This window comes from Drosophila virilis, unplaced genomic scaffold (genome assembly GCF_030788295.1).
Source record: "Drosophila virilis strain 15010-1051.87 unplaced genomic scaffold, Dvir_AGI_RSII-ME tig00001479, whole genome shotgun sequence".
Taxonomy (NCBI): domain Eukaryota; kingdom Metazoa; phylum Arthropoda; class Insecta; order Diptera; family Drosophilidae; genus Drosophila; species Drosophila virilis.
The window spans coordinates 706,151-724,056 of NW_027212837.1; the positions used below are offsets into that span (position 1 = coordinate 706,151).

Below are 17,906 nucleotides of genomic sequence, written 5' to 3' on the forward strand. Positions count from 1 at the left end.
TCAATGCCCGAAAAAGCGATTTGGTTGACACCCCATATCTATTTGAAACACTATTACTAGGAAATAAAATTTTAAGTACAGAGATTTAAAATGTAATCCTCACCATTACCTTGGCTAAATCTAACATAGTAAATCTCATTATCGTTGATCATGCCGATCTGAAATCACTTATCGAACAAGACATTCCAATAGTTAGCTTAGTTGATGCTTATGGAATCAGAGTCCTCCAGTTCGAAAACATCATTCACATGCTAATAGCTAATCCAAGAGCCAAATTCAGATGCAATGAGGTTAACAACTAAGTATAATCATACACAAGTAGCTTTGTGCGGCTTGCCGCCCATGACTTTGTGGCGTGATGCATTGACGCTTAGGGTATTCATATACTTTGATATAATTTATGTAATACAAGGCCTCCGTCTTGGGAAAACGCCGAAAACTAGCCAATGAGTTATATTTCTTAGAGGCGCAAGAGGGCAAATATAATGCACAAACTACTAAACCATCTCCTCACCCAATAAAAAGCTTATTAAACAAGGAAGAGGTGCAAGTCGGGGGCTCCCGACTGGGGAATACCCTGAACCCTCTTATTCCAACAGCAAATAAATTAAAAACAAGTAAGAGGTACTTGTCGGGAGCTCCCAACTATGAAATAACCTGAACCCTCTTATTCCAACACCAGATAAATTTAAAAAAAAAGTTCCCTTGGAAGGGTTCTAACTCGCAACTGACCGCATTACTTGCAGTCGACTCTACTCAGCAGCCACACCAGCAAAAAAAATACCTTTCACGGTAGGCTCGAACTTGCGACAAACAGACAGCTATGCCTCTACTTAGCAACCACACCAGTAGTTAAGTACTTATGATAAAAGAGGAACTAAAATAGCATTACAGAAAAAAGTCGCAAATACCATGCTGTTAGAATGCGATAGAATGCGAAGCAGACGTGCATGATTGTGTGTGTGTTCATGTATACAGAAATCTTTAAGGCTTCTGCCCCATCCAACTGCGCAGTTGCATATAACTTTGGTTTTTTCTTAACCGATCTTGATGAAATTTTTCATTTAAATTGTGGCTTAAATTGGTTGGCAATAAAAGTTGGGTTAGTAACTTGATTTATAGCTCTAGGGTAGTAGCGGGGAGGTGGCGATAGGTATAAAATGAAAGGTACTTGACATATATATAATATTTTAGAAGCAACATATCATGTATGGTGACTCTAATTACCCAATTTGCTCAAAAAACAGGATGTCGATATGGATTTTTATCGATTGCTTAAAAACGGAGTAAGTTATCGATTATCGGAAACAAGCTCGACCTGCGCGGGCCCTAGGAGTACCTACATCCAAAATTTCAGATCTCTAGTTCGTATAGGTTCTGAGATCCTTGCGTTCACGCATACGGACAGACGGACAGACAGACGGACATGGCTAGATCGACTCGGACTATTGGTGCTGATCAAGAATACATATACTTTATGAGGTCGGAGATGCTTCCTTCTGCCTGTTACATACATTTGGATTTTGCACAAATACATTATACCCTTTTTCAATGGGTTCAGGGTACAAAAAAGAAACAAGCAAAAACACACTGCGGCGATTTGCCGTCGGCATATTTGCGAATGCAGAACATTGTTGATTAATTAACTATAACGATAACCGCTTCGGCAATTTATTTGCGGGCGGCCATTATAACTATAAAAGTAAAAAAAAACTATGAAATATGGTTTGTGGCAGTTCCCTAGATACGCTAAGAGGTGTGGAATGCTTCCAAAAAAAAAAAAAAAGCCGCCTTGTGTTCTGTGTGCCCCCGTACCTTAGAAGGCTTTGTTGCTAAAACGGAAGGATACAAACGACCGCGCTCAAGCCTAAGTAGTTAAAGAATACAATTTTCTAAGCAGCATCACCGACCGATGGAGGTGTTTTATTTGCCAGTCCGGCCAGCTGTGCCCCTTTTCATAGCCAATTTTGTAAGTGACGCTATTAGAGCCTACATCGAAGCAGAAGGTTGTAAGTAGGAAAAAAGTGTTCTTAAGTAAAATTAAGAATAATCTTAATTTGCTATATTAATAAAGAAAATACAATAAATATGAAAAAAGAAAGTAAGAAGATTGTTAATAAAGTAAGCCAATGTAAGTTAGATAAAGAGTGTTAAGTAGATAGGACAAAGAGAACAGTAATGGGAATTCAACGACCCGGTGGGGGAAAAATTTGTTTAGCCTCTCCGGCAAGCTATGCCCCTGGTCATAGCTAGGAATGGTCAGCGATTTCCCGAAGGTATCCTTAAGGCAACAATTTTATTAGGGGTAGAGAAAGTTCGGTAAAGAATACGTGTTGCAAACTATTATAATTTTTACATAGCACGCGAAAAGGATTGTGCATAGCGTAGTCTGTTGTGCACGTAAATAGGAATAAGGGCCGATAATTTTTGGTTAGTCTAGCCGGAACAGAGAATTGAAGACGCCCTAGCAGAAAAGCAGAATCTATGTCACCAATAATCAACTTATGTAGGACAACACCGAGAATTGTCTTACGGTTGGTTAACGACGGAAGGTTGAGAAAAAGCAATCTGCTGGAGTAGGATGGCAACCGAAGATTATTGTCCCAAATTAAACGTACTACGGCAAAATATAGAAATTGCTTCTGAAAATATTCAATACGATCCTAGCTATTGCTATTTTGTGGAGACCAGATGCAAGAGCAGTATTCAAGGATAGGGCGAACAAGAGAGATGTACAGAAGTTTTGTTATAAAAGAATCGTTAAACTCTTTAGACCATCGTTTAATGAATCCAAATACACCTTTTGCCTTATAAACGATGGTATCTATGTGAAGATTGAAACAGAGTTTAGAATCAAAAATATCGCCTAGATCCTTAACTGTTAGTATACGTTGCAAAGGGATATTGTCGATTGTATAACTGACAAGATAAGGTGTAGTACGATTAAATGTCATAAACATACACTTTGAACAATTTAGATGCAATTTTGGCCGCACACCAAAGTTGCATAACGTTCAAATCGTCTTATAGAAGAGAATGAAGGAGGGGATTATTGTATGATAGAATAAGCTTCACATCGTCCGCGTTCTTGAGTACACCGGCTTATGAGGGGAGATCATTAATAAAACGAGGAAAAAATAAAGGTCCACGATGACTACATTGAAGAACCCCAGAAGTAACGTGAACCTGTTTAGAGGTAGTCAGCATCAGCATTACTCTTTGGATCCTACCTTTTAAATAAGAAGTAATCTTTGCATTTTCGAAAGGAAAGCATCATTTACCAAGGAAGTAAACTCAAGCAGATTGGTCGTAGTTTACCGATTCTTTACGAATCCATGTTGAACAGGGGAAAAAACTGATTTACAGAAATTCTGCAAATTCGAAGTGATTATTTTTTCAAATAATTTAGGAATAGCGGACAGTTTTGCAATGCCCCTGCAATTTTGTATATCAGACTTCCCATCTTTCTTGTAAAGAGGAATGATATAAGATTCTTTCCAAATAAATGGAAAGACAGAAGTTTCAAGGGGTAGATTAAAAAGCTTAAGCAATGGAATATGGATAGTAATATTGTCCGGCCCAGGAAAGTAAGAAGATTTTAAAGAGTTTATAGCTAATAGGAGAGAGGAGTGTGAAATAATGGGAGGAGGTATAGAACTAGCGGAAGAAATATTAAAAGGGTAAGAATTAGTTTAGGACAGACTGAAGAGTAAGTTGATTGGAAAAAATTAGCAAAATCAGTGTAAGCAGAATCAGTGTTGTTGCTAGCTTTATCCATCCCAACAGAGAAAGAAGATGGAAAAATGGAAGATTTAAGCTTCAAGTTTACAAAATTTTAAGACTGTTACGGATTTTGGGCAAATTGCCTTTTACAACGAGTTAGATAATTCTCATAGCATTGAGAATTATGAAGAAAGAAATTCGACTTGGCTATGGAATATTTAGCCAAGTCTGTACACGAACCAGACTTTGTTAGCTTTTAAATATATTTAAATTTTTCAATTTTTAGATGTGATAATCTGGCAGTAAAGCAGGGTGGTTTTGAAAAAGTAGTCGAAGTAGACTTAGGAATACACACATCTAAGAGGGAGTTTTAGGGTGATATAAAAAAAATTAATGGCAGTATTTATATCAACCAAGTCATGTAAGAAAGACCAATCGGTTGCATAAATAAGCTGATTCAGCAAAGAATAATTACCTTTGCGAAAGCAACAGCGGGGTTTATTGGCTGATGAGCACGAAATGAAAGGATTACAATTGAGCATTGCTATCTCTAAAGTAGGATGATAGACATCCTCAGGAAGAAATAAAGGAGGGGACCTAGACACATTAGAAATAAGGCAGTCGTTAACAAATACAAGGTCAAGTGTTCTATTCAAATGATTAGAAATTGAATTGATTTGAAACAACGAAAGATCAAAAATGCAGTCTATAAAATCGTGCTGTGCTGAGGGCAGTAAATAATGACCAATAGATATTCGGCAAATTAAAATCACCCAACACCATTAATAGGTCATTATCACGCACGTGTGAAAAAACTTCTTTAATACAAGTAATATGTTTCATATAAACTTGAATATCAGAAGAAGGAGGGACATAAGAGTATGTTATATAGATATTCCGTGCAGGAGAAGACACCTTAACTGAGACAATCTCAGCGTTAGTAGGTGTTCTAAAACAGAAAAGTTCAGACTAATACCCCACCACCTCGAGTCGGCCGATCATTTCTAAACAAAATAAAGTTATTCGGTAAAATCTCAAAATCAGATATGGTTGAGTTTAACCATGTTTCTGAAAATGCTATTATATCCGAATCGAAGGAAGTGCTGGCCATGAAAAGATTTTTAAGCTTTGAAACGAGACGTCTAACATTCTGAAAGTTAATAAAGATTTGGTCAGAAGATGAAGCTAGTTTTTTGGGGCAGAAATGGTACCTTGTATTAAAGGTACTGGAAGGGTGACAGGCTGGTTTCGCTTTTTAGGCTTGAACTCGTGTGGAGGCCAAAATTTGGGATCACAAATGATTAGGAACATATCATCTGAAACATTTATTTTGAATGATGATATTTCACGAGGGGTAGAGAAATTTAATTTGATTATTGACACGCTAGGAGAAGATTTGCTAGCAATATAGGCTGCCAATGACTCAGAAGTGGTGTCCGACGAAAGTCGAGACACAAAAACTTGCCTACGAGGGGCAACTACCGTTAAAGTAGGGGCTGATGGGGCTGAAGGTAATACAGGAGTTGGAGGAGCTAAAGAGGCACAATGATTGTTTTGGGACTACTACAGGGGTAAAAACAGGGGTAATTGGACAGTTGCTTGGAGAAGACAGTCGCTTGGGGAAGAAACGGTTTCATCCGCTACAATCCCTGTGTCTAACGAACATACTAAAGAATTTGCTCGATTCCTCACTAGTGTATACATAGAGTAACGTTCGAGAAATGGGGCTAAGTTACACTTTCTTATCGATACCTGTGCAAATAAAAATGTTGTTAGCCCAAAAATCTCTGCCAGTTGCACTCCACTACCTACTCCCTTCTTTGTCCAATCTGCTGCTGGCGGCGTTAAAATTACGCATCGCCTCGTAGGTCAATTCTTCAAATTAATCGGGAACGCTACCGTTCTCACCTTTCTTGACCTTCCTGGTCTAACTTACTTTAATGGGAACATCGGCAATGATACTTTGAAGACTCTTGAAGCACTGATTGATCGGTGATACTATAACCCGGAACAAAATTACCACTCTAGCCAGACGTTCTTTAAGTGTGCACCCGTTGCTCGACATTCAACACCCGGATTATGTTAGGCAATCGTTGAATGCACTTGTTTTAAGGAGATACTAGTTTGCACCCCACTTCGGCCACTTTTATGTTTTATAAATTTTAATAAAAATCAAAGGAGCCTTTAGACTGCTTGTAATGCGTGATATACTTCTCGAACTTTCAACAATAACTATCGATAGATTATTGATGAGCAATTTACAATGGCATTTTATGGTGGTTTAATAGTATGTGACTTCAATATCTCGATTTGAGAAGTAAAGATATATTGTATTTCAGATATAATACTATTCAGAGGGCGTTATGCTGCAAACATGCTCCCCCGGTGGAAGATACAAGCTTTCAGCCGATGTGGTCTCGATTGGCAGAACGGATATTTTGGCAATGGCTCTCTTGACCAGACCATTTTGTGTACGAATGACTGCTACTCTCACAATGCCGTCGTCACCGGTGATGACGCTGTCGACTCGACCAAGCGGCCACCTGAGTGGTGGTGCATTGTCCTCCTTGAGCAAGAAGCTAGGCAATTGCGAACAATCTCATTGCGCTGGGGATCGCATATAAACAGGTCGCGCAGTTCCTTCAGCTCATTTCGAGCACCCACGAAATTTGTGGCGTTGTCTGTCCATATGGTATGCGGTTTCCCTCGAAGGCTGATGAATCTCTTCAAGGCAGCGATAAACGATGACGTGGACAGGTCTTCTACCAACTCTAAATGCGTTGCTTTCGTTGCAAAGCATATAAAAATTGAGATGTAGCATTTCGTTGGTGAGCGATTCCTGACCTCTGATTTGACGTAGAAAGAACCGCAAAAGTCGATGCCAGTTACGTGAAACGTCGGACTTGGTTGCACACGCTCAGCTGGTAGCGGGGCCATGACTTGCTCCTGTTTAGGTCGCATTCGAAAGCAGCACACGCACCTGTTCATGATATTTAAGACAGCCTTGGGACCTCCAATGGGCCAGTATCGCTGGCGGAGTGTTGCTAGAAGAAATTGCGGACCAGCATGAAGAAATTCCAAATGATAATATGTGATCATAGCTGCGGTGACTGGGTGGCGTTTAGGCAACAATAACGGATGCTTTGGTTCATATTCCAAGTTTGTGTTCTGAAGGCGTCCGCCGATGCGCAAGAGTCCCTCAGCGTCCAAAAGTGGGCAACATAAACGAAGTTTGCTTCTTGTTGGAAGCGGCCTTTTTAAGCGGAGTGCTTTGTACTCTTCGGCGAAGTGTTTGAAGGTTTGAAGGTGAATCTCGAATCCATGCAAGCGCTACTGTTGAGTCGGTCCAGCAATGATATCTGCATTCGAACTGAATGCATTCGGCAATGTTTCCTATGAGCTCTGATAATAAAAGTGCAGCTGCCAGCTCAAGCTTTGGGATTGTCAACGTCTTTAATGGGGCGACCGTTGATTTAGAGCATAGCAAATGTGGTGAAAATACCCCTTGCATTTCGGATCTGACAAAGACGCAAGCACCATAAGCGGCTGTGCTGGTGTCGCAAAATCCATGCAGCTCATACGTAGCCAGCAGCATTAATACAAAACGGGAGAATTTCAAGCTGCTGACAAATGAGAGTTGCGATATGAGTTTGATCCCTTCGAAGTGTAGCGACTGCGACAGGCATTCGTCCCAATTGAGCCTTTCCTTCCACTGTGCTTGGAAAAATACCTTTAACCTGGTAACGATGGCCGCGATCAATCCGAGCGGATCGTAAAATCTCGCTATCATTGATAATATGCTCCGCTTTTTGACTGATCCTTCGGGTATGATCTCCGCAAAGTTGAAAAGCAGGCTAACAGAGCTAGGGCTCCAAGCTAAACCAAGCGCCTTGGCAATGTTGGTGCCATCCTTGGACTCCATTAGCTTCTCACAATCGGATTCGCTTTCTCCTTTTAATGCATCAGGCTCGTTTGAGCACCACTCTCTGATTGGAAAGTGACCTTTAGCCAGTAGCAGTTTTACTTGCTGTCAGATCTGAATGGCTTCTTCTATAGAGTTCCCTCCAGAAATTAAGTAGAAGTCACATAGAAGTCGCGACAAACTATCTTTGCAGCTAGTGGAAAGGTTGGCTCTTCGTCGTGGGCCAGCTGCTGCATCGCTCGAATTGCTAGAAACGCAGCGAGTTTGGTTCCATACATTACTGTATCCAAGGTGTAGGTCCTTATGCTTTCGTTTTGGTGATCACGCCATAAGATGCATTGCAGAAATTGATCTGAATGCGTTATTCGGACACAGCGGTACATCTTACAGATGTCACCGCACATGGCAACCTTCGAAAAACGAAAATGAATTAGAATGTTGAATAATTTGGGTTGAATTGCTGGGCCTGTATGCAAAAGATCATTCAGAGATGCGCCTGATGTGGATTTGGCTGATCCATCAAAAACGACGCGCAATATGGTGGTTGAGCTATCTGGCTTTTCTACGCAGTGGTGGGGTAAATAGAATTGTGGGACAAGCTGCTGCTTGGAAGCCAAAGACATGTGGCCCAAGTCGATGTATTCGCACAGAGTAGCTCCCTTCAGCTGGTGATTTTTGTTCAATTTGTTTTCGAGTGACTTGAAACGTCGTAGAGCACGTTGATATGAGTCTCCAAGCGTGTCGAAGCTGAGCTTTGCTGGAAGCCTAACTGAATACTGCCCTGACTTTAGTCGCGTGTAGCCTTGGAGAAATAGCTGCTCACATGGTGCGTCTTCATCAGAGAGCGCAAGGGTTGTACCGCAGCAATTGTCGACTTCCCAGAATCGTTTTACAATATCAGACAGTGGATCCTCCCATGGATTAGGTTCCTTTTAAAGGGCTGAAAGGGATGGGTGTTTGTTGTGTACGCGAGAGGGTCCGCCAGACGCAATCCATCCGAGCTTGGTCTTTTGGAGCCTTTGTAGGTTATCCGCCATTTGAATTTGGTCGATATTGATACGGCAGCATGATGAGCTTTGAGTTGGAGCGGCTTTACTAGACGAGCAGTACTCAAGTTGAGTTGAGACCCAAAATCCAGTAATGCGCGGCAGGGTATGAATATACCTGAGTGGCTCTTGGCATATAAGATGGCGGTTGGAAGCAGCACATAGTCTACAGGCTGGGCATTCGTGGCTTCAGGTTCGAATTCAAGAGCAGTGCTGACGAGAGCTGAAGATGGTGGATTACTTAAAGACGATGCCTGAGGCTGGATCGTGATTGCAGCCTGCAAGCTTGGTGTACACAGGGCAGATGATTGAGTTGTGATGGGGCTCATGTGCAGCAACGAATGATGTTTTTGTTGACAATGCCTGCAGTGACCTGAGCGACATTGCTGCAAGCCATGGCCTTTGCGCAAGCAGTTTAGGCAAAGATGCAATAGCTTGGCCTCCTTGTGGCGCAAACTTGGGGACAGATTCAAAAACAACGGGCATTTAACAAGAAAATGCTGTTTTGAGTCGCAAAAATTACAATTATGCTGGTAATTGTTAGATGAAGATGCAATGAATGTATTACGATTCAATTTTTGTACATTTCTGGTAACCTGGTGGCTAGGCGTAGGTGCCGTAGCGCCTTTCAAGTTTTCCATCATGCGGCATCTCTTCTCTAAAAGAACGCCGATATATCTGTCCACCTGGGTAGCTTATCCGTTGCAAGCGCCTCCTGCCACATTTCCTGGGTGTGTTGGTCGAGCTTGTGCGATATTGTGTGTATGAGTAATCCGTCAGCCAGCTCCTCAGTTGTTGACATGGTGCTAAGCGCCCGAAGATACGAGTTAATTTTGTCACTCAACTCACGCAACGCTTCTGCTGATCTCTTTTCAACACCTGGCAGCCCGACTATAGCCCGCACTTGGCCCTGAAAATGTCGCAACTTATTATCAAAACACTTTATGAGGAACTCCAACGCATTATCGTAATTCACGTCGATAGGCTCTACCGATTTAATTGTGGAATTTCTCAATCTTACTTAGGTCCTCAATGCTGCCAATGACAGTCTTGTACATGGCGTAAAAATCCGGCCAATCCTCGTAGGAGCCGCTGAACCTGGGCAGCTGCAATTCCGGTAGGCGTGACTTACCGTTGAACAAGTAAGCAAATGTGTGCGTTATTTCAGCAAAGCGTGGGATAGTTGTTGAATTCTTTCCTGGCTAATAGTTGGCGTTGAACAGAAACACATTTGGCTTGTCACCAAAATTTACTTATGGAGAAGAGCTTTGCCCTTGACCACTGCGAATGTCACAGAGTGAGCAGTTCGAGAATGCGATTACCGTTTTATGTGTGCAGCGGCTTGTGTATGTGTATGTATCTAGATCAATTGTAGCGGCACTTGCATTCACATTCATATGTATGTATGTAAGTATGTAGGTATCAGCTCGACGGCTTCTTTTCTAAGCAAACGGTTGTGCTTAGCACTGATATGCTGTTTGGTGCATATCTTGGTTGCTTGGTTATAATAGCCGATCTACTAAATAACGCGATAAGATCGTTAGAGAGAAGCGCGCACTCGAGCCGGTGTACATATGTACATATGTACATATGTCTGTACTTGAGTTTAGTGCAGCTGACATCAGGATTCCATCAAATTTTTATGAAGGAATCCTACATTCCGCGAACGGTGTTTTCTACGTCTAATGGAAAATTCGATTTCCTACGTTATCTTCAGTGTAGATTATGATAGCCATTGAATCAATCCCCGTGCTGTTTTTGACAAACTCACACAGGCAAAACTGCATGTCATTCTGGAAAAATTGCGGTCTCTTTCAACCCACGTTGAATTCGTGGTTAGTTCGTCAAAGCAGATAGCATCAAGGCCGACGAGAAGAAAGTAAATGTGGTTATTAAAAGGAAACCCCCTACAAGCGTGAATGAATAAAAAAGTTTCCTGGATATGTCTTTAGACTATCGGAAGTGTATTCGTGATTATGCCAAACAAACAAACCTGACCCGAGGAGAATTTTTTGGAATTAAATCGTCTCAGTCAAAAAAGTACCCATCGAACTCGATGAACAAGCATTACAGGCTTTTAACGATTTGAAAGCCATCATTGCTTCATCCGAGGTGTTTGCATTCCCTGATTTCAGCAAACCCTTCCATTCGATCACTGATGCATCAAACATCGCCATTGGGGCAGCACTTTCTCAAGTCGATCAAGGCAATGACCGCCCTATTGCTTACATCTCTCGTTCTTTGAACAGAACGGAGGAGGGTTATGCTACTAATGAGAAAGAAATGATGGCGATATTCTGGGCATTGGATAATCGAACATCATATTTGTACGAAGCAGGCTCAATAAGAATATACACTGACCATCACCCGTAACGTTTGCCTTCGGCAATAGGAATTTCAACGCAAAATTAAAGCGTTGGAAGTCACGCATTGAAGACTACAACTGCGAGCTAATTTATAAGCCAAGAAAATCTAATATCGTCGCAGATGCGTTTTCGCGAATCACAACTTTCGACAACCATTTGGCTCAGATACAGCTACTGCCTCCAAAGCAGATTCGATTGCCACTGTTAACAGCACCCTTGAAGACGCTTCATATTGATACCACTCGTAGACACGCCCATCAACGAGTTTAGGAACCAATTGATGTTTGACAAAAAGCGGGTGAAATATTCAAGCGAGTACCCGCACATGGGTTATGTTCGACATTTCATTCCAATCAACAACGAAACAATTCCCAAACTATCACATTAGGAAAGTGTTTAAAACCTTCCATAATAAACGGAGTATAAAATCCCACGGTCTAATTCCCATTCTTCCAGACCACCTGCTTTGAAAATTTTAAGTTGGATAAAATTCGAATAATTTTCCCCAAAGGGTCGAGCGCAAAACGTACTCAGGTGTCGACTTGTAAGTGTTGTAAGCTTTCCAAATACGGGCGACACTCCATAAAGCAGAACTACAGCCAACCCCTATTCCAAACTATCCGTGTGAAATACTTCATATTGACATATTCACACTGGAGAAAAAGGTGTATTTGAGTTGTATAGACAAGCTCACGAATGCTTGAATCAAAATCATCGGTTTAGTTGCGGGAAAAGTTATTAGAGGCTCTCCATTATTTCTCAGTCCCTAAGACAATGGTTTCTGATAACGATAGGGGCCTCTTAACTCCCACCGTTCTGAATTATTTGAGAACTTTGGAAATTGAGTTATTTAACACTCCGACTCTGAAGAGCGGGGTCTATGAGCAAATTGAGAAATTTCATTCCACATTTTTAGAAACTTACAGGTGTTTGAAAAGCGAATATCCTACTTTCAAGAATACTGACCTGGTGCCTATAACCGTGGACACGTACGACAACCCTGTTCACTCGGTGACAAATACGAAACCAGTGGATATATTCTTTAATCGTTCAGCAAGAATAAATTATCAAGGCTTAGCTAATTTTAAAGAAAAGCTAGAGTGTTAATTAAGCACAAACAATTATTGACTAATCTCTTTTGTAATAAGAAACGAGCGAAACCTATACAGGGTGATAAAGTTTTCAGCGCTAACAAACAAATAAAGTCAAAAGCAAAACAACGTTTCAGGCCTGGGGAGGTACAGAAAACGGGAAAGTGACAGTTAAGACGAAATCAGGGAAGGTATTTCACAAGTCCAATTTGGGAAATTAAAAACATATGAAGAATAAAGAGTAATGGAACCGTATAAAAAATCGCCTACACTTTTACACATTTTTGCACTACATATAAGAAATATTTAGAACAATTTAAAATTTACCTAATAGTAAAAACACATTCCTTTACAAATATACTTAAGTTAAGACATACCCAACACACAATTAAACATAAACATTTTTACAAAATAAGTGTTCTTAAAACATTGAATAAAAAAAATTATTTTCTAATTTCAGCGCTTTTACACGTTGCAAGCATATCCCTGATCAACACGATGGGAGCCGTGCACATCTTCAAATACGATGCGCCTATCGTTCCTCTCCAACAGGGACGTGTCTAGCGCGTCAATGGAATATTTAAACTGGCCCATGTCATCGATCTTGAGAACATTCAACGAGTCATCGGGGAGATAGTAAAAGAAGCAATACGCGTGGCCAACCCGGAAATCAGTACCCTGACATTGCACTACTTACGGGAGGCTACGGTGGACATTTGCGCCACTACGAAGGCCGCGATCCATAGACTGGCAGGGATCAGCTTGGAAATAAGTCGCAGAATCACCGGATACGTCAGATTGGGACGCCATTCTCAAGTCTCAGGAGAACATCGTTCAAAACAATAATTAACAAATCAGAGCCAATACGCTACTCTTCGACGCTACACACGAGTCACTCCAACGAGTCAAGTTATTGGAAAGGTCAACGCAATCGACTGTAATATGCATGCTACAACAGCAATTCTACATAAAGTGAACGAGAGCATAAGGACACATCAACTCTCAAAGGCCGGTGTTGTCAACTCAAACCTAGTTGATCACGAAGATATGTACAAACGATATTGACAGAAGTGGAATACTCGCCGTATTAAACGTCGTCGAAACGATAGAGTTCTCTCGTTCCTCAATTCCCATGAACAGAACATCACTCCTTCACGTCTTGCCAAAGGTCACAGAAGTGGAATAAAGCCTGATACACAGTTTTCCCCCAATAACCAATAAAATGCAAGCGGTGTTGAATTTCGACACATTGGCAATGGATAACCATGAGACATACGCCGTCATCGGACGCTGCCTATCCATCGGCAACACCTTAGTTTGCCAGGAAAAGGATCTGAAGAAACTGGAGGAAGATAGTTGCATTCCCAGAGGAGGACACGCTTCGCGCAATTATCTGGAAAATAAACAAGAGATAACTCTGGTGGATACGGGCCCACTAACCAACCTCAATGAGATAGTAATCGCCGCGACAAAAGAACACCACTTGGTGGGAACGTTTCTCATCCAACTTGATAACGACACCGTAACGATTCACGACAGGAACTACAGCAGCTATTCGTCAACCCATATGATTCACCAAAGTAACCGCCACGGGTTATGAGCCATCGCTAGGGAATGTCCACGACTTCACCATCAGAAACTTGAATAGACTAGCCGACATGTCTAGCAAGTTACTGGTATCCTTCTTTACGGAAGCAATGATAATCCTAATCGTTGCAGTTACCCTCTATCTCTTTTGGAAAAAAACACGTCAACAAAAGCCAACTCGAAACCAGACGACATCGCTACGCAGTTGGAGTCGCATACAGGACGTCAAAGACATAGTGATGCAGGACGCAGATCTTGTGGTACACCTAGCACTGCAGCCCCTCCCTCGCACCCAACACTGCCCTCCTTGACGACCCTGACTTCCAATGACGCCGTTCCTGAATGTACGGCGTCAGCTTCTGCGCCCGAGTCACATTGCCCACGAGCACGCAGCGCTGGCGTGGCTACATTGTTGCAGAATATCCTACGACGCCGAAGTTATGCCTACGCCGCAGATTTGCTCGCCCAACAACATAACGAACAATATCCACAACGCTGACGCTATGCCTGCGCTGCAGAATGGCTGGGCTGATTGCAAAACATCCGCAGCGCTGGCTCCACCGGAAATCTGACACCGCACGACGTTGGGTCAGTCGATCTCCAGCAGAGAGGCTTGCTGCCGTTCTGACAAGAGCCAGAATTTCATTCCATTTCCGGAGACGAATCTGACCAGATGATTATCAATAAATCTTCTTAAACTAAACCTCTAACTCAAACAATCGAGGCATATTTATTTCGTCACTAACTGTATCCCTAGGACGCTGTTCACATTAAAAAGGTGACCCTCATTGCCAGCATGAGGGTACTTAACTTATATACATAAAAGAATTGGTTTTCCATACGCAAAATAATTAACCAAGAACGAGGAGAAATAGAGCAGAGTAAAGAGACAAGAACCAGCAATGACCCACAATTTCAAGTAAGAGAACTTTAATACGAATACAAGTCCTTTGATTCACTGTTCGAAAACAGTAAAAGGCATTGTTCTGAGATCATTGCCATATGTTTCGGCTAGAATAGTCACCGAAGAAAACATAATACTGCGACCAACAACAACTCAATGGTGCGATTATATAGGTAAAAAAAAATGTAAGCATATTATTATAAAAAGTTATGGGATGATCAGCACTAGCGAGACAATTAAATAATTTTGAAGACAAATTTGAAAAGCCTCATAAATGCCTGTAAATATACATACAAACTTGAACGTGTTGTTATCCACTGCTCTGGATGGCCAAGAAATAAATTTTCTTAGTTTGCTAGCATGAACTATCCCAAATTTGTGTTAACATATGAATACAAGTTTTGTGCTGAGATTGGCTCCGTAAAAAATATGTATTTTAAAGTCCATGCAAATATTTACATATAAAATTCCTTTAAATTTAATTAATTTCCAATTCATATTCTTTCCCGTCAAATCTGGGTTTTTTGAAAATCTGACTGCGAGGAAAAAATATAAATACTTTTTAAAGTTCAGATTTTCGTTCAGATTTTGTTGAATAAAATTTAGCTGTTTTACACTTATTTTTAAAGCAGATCTAGGTTTTTTGGTTGCTCAATAAATGGCAACACTGGTCAGCATCAGCAAGCCGCGGCTTTGGCATTCGTAAGTAAAATATTGTAAGCTTGACATTTGCAAATGTAAACTACAGAGTGTTCCTTTTAATTTCATAAAATTTATTTATAACACAAATGGAAGAAGAAAGATGCATTTTTTATTTACATATCACAAGTTAATTATTTAAACTTTGAAACTTCAGGTCAATTATTCAATAATTTTTTATTTCAAGCCTTTAAAACGGAGGTATTATTCACACTCCATACTCATATCTCTTGGTCCACCATGGGAGTAATAGACACTAAGACGGCGGATTTCACTGCCAACCTTATTAATAAAGTTTAGGCGGAAAGAACAGACTTAAGAATAATAACAGTTCTCCTTGTAATTATCGTAGTGCTGATGTGCATTACCCTTTTCTTCAAATTATACAAAGTGCACAATAGGTGCCTAAATAAAAAGTATATGAATCGTGCAAACAATTGAGATAAAATATAGGAAAAAAAAAACGATTATTACTTTTTACTTTTGACCTCTCTTAACTACTCAATGACTACGAACAAAGCGATAGCTGAAGTTTATTTACGAGACTCACATTATAGGTTAAGAGTTCAGCAATAAGTAAGTGCAACTCCAATAAGTATATACGCAAAACGGAATAGAATTAAATAATTTTCCTGGTATACAAGTGAAATCAGTAATTAAAGAAACCCAATATTAGGTAGAACGTTAAATTTTGTAGCATTAAAAAAAACACACAACAATTAGAACACCCTATTTTAGGACCTACCGACATTATTATTGTGCGTTTGTACAGATAAATGAAAAATGTCTATAAATGGAATGGACGCAAATCGTTACCATTCTTTGGAAATAACGCGAGGAGCTTAATAAATCTTTCAAGTGTTTTAACAAAATTGCACTTGTCTCAAACGAGACAAACTGAAAACACGTTTAAATTTTTGTAGATTCCTACAATATCAGCCGTCAACTTATAAGTGACAATGCAACAAAACTAAAAGAAAACTAAACATTTAACACAGGCAGTTGAGGCATTAGGCACGTTAAGAGAAAAATATTAGATGAATTTCGGAAAGGCATAATATAACAATATTTGTTAGACTCACTAAAAGAAGATCATGAAGCGAGAGCTGTCAGTCTTATAGACAAAACTAAAATACCATGCACGAAACTTGAGAAGCAATGAAAAAACAATCACCAAAATAATAATATATCAAAATTATCAAGAACGGTAAAAAGAGAATCAGTTATCAGCTTATCAGAATCAGTATTATCGGCTAAACTCCTAAGCCTACAGCAAAATAGCAGAGCTGCCAACATTTATGCACATGAAGTTGAGCAACTGGCAAAATTTCTAGCAGGTGCTTATATTAATGATGGCTTTAATTCATATTAAGCCACAAAATATAGCAAAGCCCAAGCTGTGAAGGCCATGACCAGGAACTGAGCTATAGATAAAAACTTATCATGCAGGCAGACACATTCCATAACATATCCAAATTTGTCAATAGTTGCACAGACGCAACCGAAAAAAGTAAAACTGTCCTTTATTACCAAAATTACTCTTATCGTGGTGGAAACCGTGGTAGAGGTAATTATTATATAACTATACAACCATAGAGTAATAAGCAGATAAAGAGCGGAATATTCACTCCGAGCTTTTATTACCGCTTAAGACTGGCGCAAGGTGGTTAAGGTTGCTCAGGAAACTCAACAAATAAAACCCCTTTAACATTGGAAGCAACAACAAATCAGTTTCAAAACAACAACAGTGCGCATGAAACCCAATTTTTTCTAGTCGTCTGTTTTGATCGCTGTAAAGTTGGTGCAAGATTTCTAGAACATAGAAAACTCAGTGTTAAGAAAAGGGACAGATAATGCTACTGGTTAGTTGCTGCTTTCCATTGTTCCTACAAGGTAGTGCGTAGAAATAACAACAACTCAATTTGGGTACTAAATTGTTGTTGCAGAGCCTAGTCTCGCAAGTATCAAATCAAAGGGTTACGCGCACGGCGCACCAACATGTTATATTATGTATGTATATATAAGAAGGTTTCTGCTATTTAGTTGCATCACTTATGAATAGTTAAAATACCCTATTTTGGGAAAGGGTGCCTTGCTGGTCGAATAATGAAAAATGATTCAAATCTGCCGAGCTTGCAAGTTGAAAGCGAGTGGAGAAGACGAAGACATGCCTTTGCGAGTTATAGACATAGCAGTGCTTAGAAACCACAACAATGAGTAAGAAGGATGCAGAAGCTAAAATAAAGGGCTGTAGCTTCAAACAAAAAGGGATAGCAAGGACAGAATTTGTGATGTGCTTTTTTCATTTTAGATTCGTTTGTTTGGATTATGGTTGTTATTGGTTCTTATGGAAAATGTTTTTTGAAATTGAATTGTGTGCATCGGCAGAAGTAGCTGCAGACAGCCGTGTGTTGTGCTTGCAAATTTTGTTTGCAACCTCGTTTTCGCTTAGGAAAGATTTCTAAAAGGACCATTTGATCCAAACGACTGCCCTTTCTCTTTATTACTCAATGCCATACAACAGAGGCGGCTACAGAAATAACAATAAGAATGGTAACAGACACAATA

At 40.3% G+C, this 17,906-nt stretch overlaps 1 long non-coding RNA gene across 2 annotated transcripts; it reads left to right on the top strand.

The window, feature by feature from the left end:
* Positions 1–11,606: 11,606 nt before the first annotated feature.
* LOC116649919 (uncharacterized) lies at positions 11,607–12,793 on the top strand. 2 transcript variants are annotated; one of them, XR_011417225.1, is made up of 2 exons: positions 11,607–12,389; positions 12,609–12,793. It is a non-coding gene; the product is annotated as an uncharacterized lncRNA (long non-coding RNA). The 2 variants fall into 2 exon arrangements; XR_004302827.2 differs by having other exon boundaries at positions 11,607–12,339.
* The last annotated feature ends 5,113 nt before the right edge of the window (positions 12,794–17,906 follow it).